We start from the raw sequence: 11,834 nt of genomic DNA, 5'->3' as shown, positions 1-11,834 counted from the left end.
TATATTCAGCATCCAACAGATATGTACTATGTGCATGTAGTATGAAGAAAGAATTGGGCTAGTGTCTGTGGTAAACACAGTCAATAAGATTGACACAATCTTTGCCTTCAGAGAGCTTGCATTCTTGATGAGCAGGGAAAGGCAATAAGCAAATATCTATTTAATTAAAATTTTGAAGCCTCAAGTGGCCTAAAGGATGGAAGAAAAAGTTACAAAAATGAATGTGCCTTGGCTTTGAGAAAAAGTGTTTTTTGCTTGTGAGCATACACATCTTAGAGAGAACAAGAGGAAGGGCCAAACATGAGCTGTAGTCTTTATCCCAAATCTCGCTAATCAGATTTCTGATCCAGTGGAGAGGACCAAGTGTGAGGTGGAGAGAAGAGGAGGCATTTTTTTCCCAGTACTTCCAAAATAAGGTCTAAGTATGGATGGTTATTTGTCTCTCATGGGCGAGAGAAGAGTTTCCTTTCCCCTGAGAGGTAAATTTGTAGAAAATATTAAAGACATGATTTGGAATTTAACACTTTGTTTAAAAATGAAAATATTTCTACCTACTACTACATAATTGTCTACTAGAAGAAACATAGGAGACTAGGCATGATTCTTTCTGATTATCTCTCAAATTCCTCAAACCACAGAGTTCTCTATGGAACTTATATTCCAAACATCAAAATATTCTCTGACATAAAGGGTTATTTCAGCTCATAATTCATTTCTTTCTAAAATGTTTTACTGAAAATCACACAAAACATACACGATCTGTCTATGTCTTAATATAGATATCAAGGTCAATATCATGTATAGACTATCAAGCTGTTATATGCTATTTGGTAGAAAGAAAAGAGAAAAGGAAAAGCACAAAGCTTTATTATTATTATCTTTTGCAATATGTTAAAATAGTTACAATCTACAGACCTACACTGACACATCATAATCACCTAAAGTCCATAGTTTGCATTAGTGTTCACTCCTGGAGTTGTATGTTCTACCGGTTTTGATAAATGTATAATGACATGTATCCATTATAGCATCAGACAGAATAGTTTCACTACCCTAAAAATCCACTTTGCTCTGCCTAATTCATCCCTCTCTTCCTCCTAACCCCTGGTAACCACTAATCTTTTTACTGTCTCCATAGTTTTGCCCTTTCCAGAATGTCATATTGTTGAAATCATACAGCCTGTAGCCTTGTCAGACTGGTTTCTTTCACTTAGTAATATGCATTGAGTTTACCTCCATGTCTTTGCATGGCTTGAGAGCTCTTCTTTTTAGTGCTGAATAATATTTCATTGTATGGATGTACCACAGTTTATTTACTCGTCCACATACTGAAGAACATTTTGGTTACTTCCAAGTTTTAGTAGTTATGAATGAAACTGCTATAAACAGTCATGTGCAGGTTTTTGTGTGGATATGTTTTCAATTCATTTGGGTAAGTACCAAGTAGCACAATTGCTTAATTGTATGGTAAAGGTATGTTTACTTTTGTAAGAAACTTCCAAACTGTCTTCCAAAGTGGCTGTACCATTTTGCAATCCCACCAGGAAGGTAGGAGAGTTCCTGTTGTTCGACATCTTTGCAGCATTTGGTGTTGTCAGTGTCCTGGATTTTGGCCATTCTCATACGTGTGTAGTGGTGTCTCATTGTTTTAATTTGCAATTCCTTAATGACATATGATGTTGAATACCTTTTCATATGCTTATTTATCATCTGTATATCTTCTTTGCTGAGGTAGCTGTGCAAGTCTTTCACCAATTTTTAAATTTGGGTTGTTCATTTTCTTATTGCTGAGTTCTAGGAGTTCTTTATATATTTTTTTGGCCAGCAGTCCTCTTTCAGATGTAAATATTTTCCACCAGTCTTTTCCTTGTCCTCTCATTCTCTTGACATCGTTTTTCACAGAGCAGAAGTTTTTAATTTTAATGAAGTCCAGCTCATCAATTGTTTCTTTCATGCCTTTGGTGTTGTATCTAAAAAATCATCACCATACCTAAGGTCACCTAGATTTTCTCCCATGTCATCTTCTAGGAGTTTTATAGTTTTGCATTTTACATTTACGTCTATGATCCATTTTGAGTTAATTTTTGTGAAGTATGTAAGGTCTGTGTTTAGATTCATTTTTTTGCATGTGGATGTCCCCTTCTTCCTCCCTCCCTTGCGTCTTTCCTTCTTTCCTTCGTTGACTTACTATTCTGGGTTTTCCCTTCTTCCTTTTCCTCCTTTTTCTCTTTTATTGGGGAAAATTTAAATCCTGCCCACCCCAAAATCCTCTTCACAAAATGTAGAAAAGAAAACAAATTTGCTATTGAAAAAGCATTAAAACAGATTACAATGTGCATTGTAAGAAATCAGATAAGAAGAGAAAGACAGAAAGAAATCCCACCCTTTTTATGCAGCCAAGCAGTTAAAATCCATTAGATACATATTCTCTACATTAATGGTAACTTGTCTTTGTAAGAGAACTCAACAGCATCCTTTGCTATGCATTCTTTCATAGTTCATCGGAAGTTCACCTGGTAATTGAGGCAGCATGTTTTTGCTAATTGCTTTTATCCAAAGGAATACTAAAATTTCTCTTATCTCCATGAGAAACAAATGGTTTACAGCTCAGAGAAAGGCATTTAACCTAGATTCCCAAGGTAACAACAACAACAAAATGGGGGCATTATCTTCCTTAATGTTTACATTTCAAAGAGATGGTTCTCAGACCCTTAAGAAAAACTTTGCTGAGTTGCAACCTGACAAGGGGCTTACCTAGCCCTTACAAAGATTCACATGCGTATCAAATGGTTAAAGGAAGGATTCACAAACCTGAGGTTTCTCATGGAAATGCTCTAAGTGGGAGGGGGTAGAGGTCTCTTTCCCTTTTGGCAATAGGGAAAATTTAATTTTTAAATTTACCTTTACATTTCCAACAAATATTTACTTAGCCCCTTCTATTTGCTAGGCACTGCATCATGTGCAGATATATTATGGCGAAGTTACTGCAATGCAGTGTAGGAAAAATTGAGATTTGTCAAGGGAGCATGATTTAGCATGTGGATGGTGATGGAGATGGGAGGTTGGTGATGGTAGTTTTTGGTCTTTTTAGCACCAGCTAGATTGCTTTCTTCTGTAAGTGGCTGACCTGTCAACTTTGCCAGGATAGGAGCTCAACTTGCTGTTTTATTTGAAGATCATGGCTATAACAAAACTGCCCCCTTTGTTGAGATATATATTGTACAGTTGGACTAAAAAGGCCTTATATCTGAGTGGAGTATACTCTTAATTCACTGACTTTATCTACAAAGACCTAAAAGGCAGCCTGGGAGAAAGCAATTTGATATATTAAGTAGGACCTGGATTAACCACTACTAAAGAGACGTGGCTTTTAACCCCTGTGAATCTGTTTGTTCAATTTTTAATTGAGAAAGTTGCACCAAGTGATCTCTAAGTGTCTTTTCAATGCTCTCAGTCAGCATGGTCTACAGCCTAACTACTCAAAGTGTAGTTCAAGGACCAACAGCAGCATCTGGGGGTTGTTAGAAATGCAGAATCTCAGGTCCAACGCAGCTCCTTTGAATCAAAATCTGCATTTTATCAAAATCCTCAGGTGACTGTATGCACCAAAAAGTTTGAAAAAGCACTGCTTTCCAGTATTGGGAAAGAAAAAACAATGCCAAAAGTGGTCCAAAACGTGGAGGGATTTCTGGAATACAGAGACAAGAAGACAATGGCTGATAGAGGAACGTGAAGAGTAAATCACAATCCCAAAGAGTTGAGGAAAAGGTTGCTGCAGAGTGGGTTGTGGCTAGAGAAAGAAGCGGAGCAGAACCTGGCATACTTCTGGGCCTCAAAAACAGACCAAAGAAAAATGTGAGGGAGAGAAAGAAAAGGAAAGTCAGTTCCCTCAAGGCGTAAAACACTCTAAAGTTTTTCAGCCTCAGAAAAATTCTTCATTACACTAGAAATCATAAGGATCTTCAGCTAAGCTTCCTGCTCCTTTCAGATAAATGGATCATTTCCTAGAAAAATGTACATTACCAAACCTTACTGAAGAAGACAAAGATAGACTAAATGGATAAATAGATATAAAATATTAAGAAAGTAATAAAAATATCCACCCTTCTAAATATAACAGGCCCAATTATTTTCATGGCCCAGTTCTACCAATCTCATCAACAACAAAAAATATCTTTTCTTCTTAAAATTTTTAGAGCATAAAAAATAGTGAAATGCTTGCCAATATATTCTACCAGGCTAGCATAACCCTAATATCCAAATCTTGTAAGACCTTATAAGCCAATCTCACTTATGAAAACAAATGTAGAAGTCCCAAATAAAATTTTAGCAAAAAAAAAATACTAAAGTGGAAGAATATTAGATCTAAGAATTCATTCCAGGAATGCAAGGATAAGTCATATTAAGAGCCATATTAACATAATTAACAAAGTAGAGAGAAAATCACATTAATTCTATTGGATGCTAAACTATTTTGACAAAATTCAGAAATACTCTCTAGTAAAAACTCTTAATAACTCTAATAATATAAATTTCTTAATTTGAGAATGAGTATCTACCAGAATCCTATAGTAAACATCATAGTTAACTGGGAAACTTGAATAGCATTCTTATTATTGGCAGGAGCAAGGCAAGAATGCTCATTATCTTCACAACATTGTTCTGGAAAGCCTAGCCAATGTAATAGGACATTAAAATATAAGAAGAGCTAAAAATATTAGAGAGGAAAAGAAAAAAATTATAATAATTTACAGACAATATGAATCCAAGAAAACCCACCACAAAACTATAAAACGAATTACGAAACCCATAAAGGTGGCCAGATATGCAATAACGATATGTAAGTCCTTAAAGCTTTGCTATGCATCAGAAATAACCACCTCAAAATGCAATGGACCCATATCACCTATCAATAAATATTTTTTGAATGAGCAACAGCAAAAATTGCTGCGGAAAATATACTCTGCTCAAAATAGCAACAAAAACGATTTTTAAAAAAATCTCCTATAAATAAGATTAAAAAGCAGTGTACAAGGTCTATTTTAGAAGAAAATACTAAAGGCCATAAAAGAAAATCTAAATGAGTCATACCGTGACAATGGATTTAAAAGTGAATATGAAAAATATATCAAATTGCACAGAGAACAAATTGGTAGTTGCCAGAGATGGGGGCTGGAGAGGGGGAGAAATGGTGAAGGGATTCAAAAGTTACAAACTTCCAGTTATAAAAATAAGTAAGTATCAGGAATCTAATGTACGGCATGATGACTATAGTGAATGATACCATATTGTATATTTGAAAGTTGCTAAGAGAATAAAAAGCGTTCTCATCACAAGAAAAAATAATGTAGCTATGTGTGGTGACAGATGTTAACTAGACTCATTGTGGTGATTATTTCACAATATATACAAGTATCGCATCATAATGTTGTACACCTGCAACTAATATAATGTTATATGTTCATTATATCCCAATTTTAAAAAAAGAATTTTCAAACATACCTCAAAATTATATCAAATTAATTCAATACCAAATAAAAATCTTACTGTTTAATAATGCATGACAAATTGAATTTTATGTTCCTTTGAATAGGTAAAAACATAATAACCAAAAGATACCTGGGGAAAAAAATGAGGGAGGAATTTACCTTACCAGATTTAAAATGTTCTTCTGCTTTCCATTCCCACCCACATCCCCCCGCCCCTAGCCCCTGGCAACCACCACTCCACTCTATGGTGCTAGGAATTTGACTACGTTAGATACCTCATATAAGTGGAATCATATAGTATTTCTCTTTCTGTGTGCGGCTTATTTCACTTAGTGTAGTGTCCTCAAGGTTCTCTCATGTTGTCACATGTTGCAAAATTTCCTTATTTTTTAAAACTGAGTAATATTCCTTTGTATCTATATACTACATTTTCTTTATCCATTCATCTGTCAATGGACATTTAGGTTGTTTCCATATCTTGGCTATTGTGAATAATGCTGCAATGAACAAGTAAGCCCTAATATCTCTTCAAGATCCTGACTTTAATTCTTTTGGATAAATACCCTGAGGTGGGATTGCTGGATCATATTGTTAAGAGGATAGATTTCATGTTAAATGTTCTTACCACAATAAATCATGATAAACTTTTCCTGGGCTTTTTTATATGTTCCAGGCGACTTAAGTCTGTGCCTCCCACCTCATTCCTGACTATGATGCCTCTTTGCATCTGCCCACTCTCCATGCCATGTCTGTGCCGCTCTCATACACATGGGGAACATTCTGAGATCCTAAACCCCTCTAGGGTCTGGGGAAATCAGCTTCTGTACCCCATTTAAGAATATGGGCCATTCTGTCACAACGATACCACAGAATGGCGTGGGAAATTCTATGAGACCATTGCAAGCCCAGTGGATGGACATATAATGGAGACAGTTATTTTGCTTCTGCAAGTCCCCTAGCTCTCAGATCCTCCCAAAACACAAGGACTTCTACGCACTACTCCCCCCGAGTCAGGGGCTTGGTTGAGGGCTGGGGTGGGAGATGAGGCCTCAGGGCTCCTTCTCAGGACTCACTAGCCTGTAAGTTCTCATCACTACCCCTCTGCCATCAGCTTAGAGAGTCTCAACTGCACTTGACTCAAAGGTTTGCTCTGAGTTATCATCTGTAGTTTATGCTAAAATGGTAGAATTAGGCTTCTGAAGGTCAAAGGATAAAACTCTGGGCCTTCTCTAAAAGCGTCTTACCTGAGGCCGACCCGGCGGCATAGTGGTTGGGTTCATGTGCTCTGCTTTGGTGGCCTGGGGTTCGCAGGTTGGGATCCCACGTGCAGACATTCACACTGCTCATCAAGCCATGCTGTGATGGCATCCCACATGCAAAATGGAGGAAGACGGGCACAGAAGTTAGCTTAGCAACAATCTTCCTTAAGCAAAAAGAGGAGAATTGGCAAGAGATTTTAGCTCAGGGCCAATCTTCCTCAACAAAAATAATAATAAAAATAAAAGGATCTTACCTTTTATGAGACTATATATCTAGCAGAATGGAAGAAAAGGTGGGACCCACCAGGGACACCAAAAGCAAAAAAGGTCTGCTAATGTATTTGTAATATATTTATCTCTCAATCTGTTTTGAATGTGGATATTTGTAAAGCCTAGGAAAAGCTTTGTTAGGTCATACTCCAAATGAGGTAACAAGGGTACCTCCAGAGAAAGGGGTATTGGTGAATGGAGACTTTCGTTTTTATTCATTCTTATTTCTTTGAATGCTCTAGAATAGTGATTCTCAAACTTACCATGAATCAGAATCACTTAGAGGTCTTGTTAAAACTCTGATGGCTGGGCCCTGAACAATAATTTGCAGTTGTAGTACATTCCCAGGTGATGCCGACACTGCTGGTCTGGGGACCACACTTGGAAAACAACTGCTTTAGAGCAAACTTATGTTACTTTCAGTAAATATAAATTATATACAAATTAAAAAAGTTAAAGTTTATGATTCTTTGCATTCCCACAGTTTACACTAAAAAATGCCCCACTCCCTAATGCAGTGATTGTTTAGATGTTGCAGAGAAAATGTTCGTGTGTGGTGCCTCTTCTCTTCCCCCACACTAGCCCACGTGTAAGCAGAAATGAGCTTCCCCCATCTGGGAATGGCCTTCCCATTACTAGCCATGGTGATCGAGATTCATTCTGCTTAAATTATTCCTTTCCATTTTTCTTTGGAATTTCCCTCCCCAAGTCTTTTCAAAAAAGAAATAAAAATGTGGTGAGACCATGAGGAAACATTAAAACTTAAAAAAATAGGGGCTGGCCCAAGGGTGTAATGGTTAAGTTTATGTGCTCCACTTTGGCAGCCTGGGGTTTGGGGGTTCAGATCCCAGGTGCAGGCCTACATACTGCTCATCAAGCCATGCTGTGGTGGGCTCCCACATACAAAATAGAGGAAGATTGGCACGGATGTTAGCTAAGGGGCAATCTTCCTCAAGCAAAAAGGAAGATTGGCAACAGATGTTAGCGCAAGGCCAATCTTCCTTGCAAAAGAAAAAAAAAAGTAGCTGAATAGATAGATTGCTTAGATTCCCCAGTCAATTCTATCAGTATGATCCATTTGCTCTGGATAGTTAATGAACTCTTACTAGTTTTCTTTCCTCATCTTTTTTAGGGGGAGACTTGATTCTCCTCACAGCTGATATAACTACAGAATGTCTTCCTAGAACTTTTCAGTATCTTTTGCAGGTAGCATTGCTTTCCAGCCTGAGATTGTAGTTTCTTGCATTTGTCCTATAAAGTAATGTGTGTAGTTTGTGTGCGTGTTTTTTTTTAAAAAGATCTCCTTAGAGACCTGGCCTGGTTTCTACCCTTTATCGCTTTCTCATTTGCCTTTCATGTCTCCTTGCAATGCTAGATTTGGCTACAACTCTTAAACTTCCTGATTTTTCTATATTCTGGCAGATAGAATCCCAATTTTGGGAAATTGCTTCTATGGATTAATGCTTTTACCTGCTATTTTCCCTTGGCTCAGTGAACCTAACCAGTAAACTTACTCTTTTCACACCATTTTATATGCTTACATAGCCAATTGAGTATTCCAAATATGTGGAATATATTCATGTCAATTTCTTCTTAAGCTTCTCTCCTAGTATGACTGGGATTTTCTGTCACAGATATTTTCTTTCCGTATTAGCTTTCGTTTCTGTTTTGTCTCTACTTTTGGGTATGTATGCTGCAAACGCCTCAAGTCTATCTTTGCCTCCTTGCTTGTTTTGCAGCAAAAGTGAATAGCAGCACTAAAGTGCTGGAGTCTTAATGTGAATGTATTTTAATTAAAACTTCATATGTAGGCTGATGAGAATGTCTGATTTAGACTGGCTTCTAAAAACTCTTTTATTTTAATCATGGATGTAGAGTGGCATGTTATTTCAAGCTGTGGCAGATGTCCTCTTTGGAGGCAAATAATACAGAACCAAGAGAAATTATTATTTTAAAGCAGGGCTTGGCATTAGCACATTTTAACCTTTTCAAAACTGTTTTTCAGGCCCAGAATTCTTCCTCGTATGTGTATACCTAAAAGAAATGCAAACATGTATTTACCAACAGACGTGTACTAGAATGTTCATAAGGGCAATATTGGTAACAATCCAAAACCAGGACCTACCCAAGTGCTCATCAACAGTAGAATGGATAAATGTAGTATTGTCATACAATGGAATATTACACGCCAATTAAATTAATGGAGAATACATGAAGAAGTATGGATAAATCTCACCACCATAATGTTGAGTAAAAGATCCCAGCCACAAAGGAAATCAACCACTAAAGAGCACGTACTCTATGGTTCCATTTAAATTAAGTTCAAAAACAGACTCCACATTGCCCTCAGGAGACTTCAGAGAAAGCAAGGAGAACTGACACAGATATGACACTTGTGCTGCCTGCTGTGCTGTGAGTAGTAAAGTCCTTTGTGTCTGATTCAGGAGTCTTATATCTTCTGCCAACATCCAGAAACTGGTAAGCGACCCTGTTAACTTGCACATAGAGTAAAACCTCATTCCCTTCATAGTGCTTGACCCTCTTCTGGCCCAGCAACCCATGCTGAGTTAAGTTGTTGTCACTTTTTAGTGTCACTATGTTATATGGGCCTGATTATTACAATAAATCAATTCCTTGTAACAATAACCATATTAGGAAAAATAACAATAGTTAGTATTTATTGAGCATATACTATGTGTGAGATATCATAATAAAAGATATACATATTCATTGTTACTGTAAATACTCTCAATAATCCATAAAATAGGGTGTTTTTTCTTCAGTTGGTAGATGAGAAAACTGAGATTCAGAGATGAAGTAACTTACCATCTATTATGCAGCTAGTTAATGACTAACTTGGGATTTAAACCCAGTTGCTCTGACTTCAGAGTCCATATTCTTAAGTCTGTAGTCTCATATATAAGCCAAGTTCAAGTAACAGTATGGACAAGAACTACACCTTAATTGCCTAGTGTGGTAGAACTGGTTAAAATCACTACAAACAGGCAAGTTCAAAAGAAACCATTTGTTAAAGCCATTTGTGGAAGCATCACAGCTTCACTGTTAAAGAAATGACCACTTGTATCAGTGTGTAGGTGTTTGTTCTCCTGTAAAACATTGGTTCTGAAAAATATTCTGATGTAGGAAAGATCATCTCCAATAGCTTCTTCTCATTACACTCGGAAGACTTTTAATCGAAGGGCTGGTGTGGTTCACCAGTCCAACATTTACATAGTAAGTTCTTCCTTTTTTAGGGTACATCTAGAAACAGGTTAGACTAAATAGGCAATAATGTGCAATGAGAGAATCTCCAAGCAGAGCAAGACCTTTAAATTTAGCTCTCCTCCTTTTTAGCACCTGATATTTTACTATTAGCAGGATTTAAAGAACATGCTTTTCTTTGAAAAGAAAAAAACCTCAAATGTTCTAACTGTAATTCTTCTATGTCTCAGTTTAGCTTCTTTTCAACAAAAAACCTGCAAGAAAATATAAAGTAAAGGAAAAAAGGGTATTTGTTTGGGTGGTTGGTTGTTACATGCTGACAGCTAGTTGATGTTAGATATATTGCGTTTTTTCTTGTATGAAAATGTATCATATTAAGCTAATTTCTCTCTGTGCCAGAATTAACCAAATAAAAAGTTAAAATACATTTGTCATGGTCGGGTGAGGACTTGTAAAAAGGATCTCACCTGCCTCAGCTAAGATGAAATCTACTACCAGATCTTTTTTTTATGTATAAGACGTGTTCTGATATGAGTGTGACTGCATATACTGCAGCTCTCAGAAACCACAGACAAAAAATACACTTATCAAGGGTGAGGAGCACTTGCTGAGGAGGAAAACTACCTTTCCGTATGAAATAGAATGCAGAATAAGGGAGGTCCAGGTGGTGGCAGGATTCTCCTCCCTGACCCCTTCTCAGACCCTGCTGCTTGCCGCATTCAGGTAGTTCAGAGAAACCAGGCAGTTGAGGCTACATGGAGAATTACTCACAGGAGACATTTTCAGGATGCAACCTGGCTTTATGGCAACTGATAAGAGTGACTGCGCAATGAAAACCAGCTAAACTAGAATGCTATCTGTTCCTGTCCCACCTACAGGAACTCTGCAATTAGCTGGCCAGGCAGACCATATTCATAACATAATAAAATAAATAAGGAAGTGGCACGACATGTAGACAAAAACAACATAAGAAAAACAAGAATAATTTTCACATTTTATTTTGATCTTTTTAGTTATGAAATATAGCATGCTCACTGGAAAGTGCACAAAGCAAGGATGCACTGCTCAGTGGTTTATCATACAACAAACATCCATGTAACTACCACCTAGTCCAAGAAATGGAATATTGCTGGACCCCAGAAGTCAACCTCGTTTTCCCTCCCTATGATTATCCTTCTTTCCCCCAAAAGCTAGCCATAATCCTGACTTGTATGGTAATTACTTTCTTGTATTTCATTATAGTTTTTCTGTCTACTCATAAATTCTTAATCACTGTAGTATAGTTTTGAAGACATTTCAATTGCATTTAAAAGGAATTATACAGCATATACTGTTTCATGCTCAGCATTATGTCTATGAGAGTCATCCACTTTGGGGTGTGTAGCTGTGGTTTATTTATTTTTGAGCAGTTGATTTGCTGAGTCATAGGAAATGTGCATCCTCAACTTCTGTAGATATTGCCAGACTGTTTCCTACAGTGCTTGTGGTCAATTTATCCCCAGCAGTGTATGAGAGTTCCAGCTTCTGTACAGCCTCATCTTGTCTTGGTGTTTTCAGTCTTTTTCATTTTAGCCATTCTGGTGGGTGACTAGGG

This window comes from Equus quagga, chromosome 10, assembly GCF_021613505.1.
Source record: "Equus quagga isolate Etosha38 chromosome 10, UCLA_HA_Equagga_1.0, whole genome shotgun sequence".
Taxonomy (NCBI): domain Eukaryota; kingdom Metazoa; phylum Chordata; class Mammalia; order Perissodactyla; family Equidae; genus Equus; species Equus quagga.
This window is presented reverse-complemented; position numbering follows the sequence as displayed.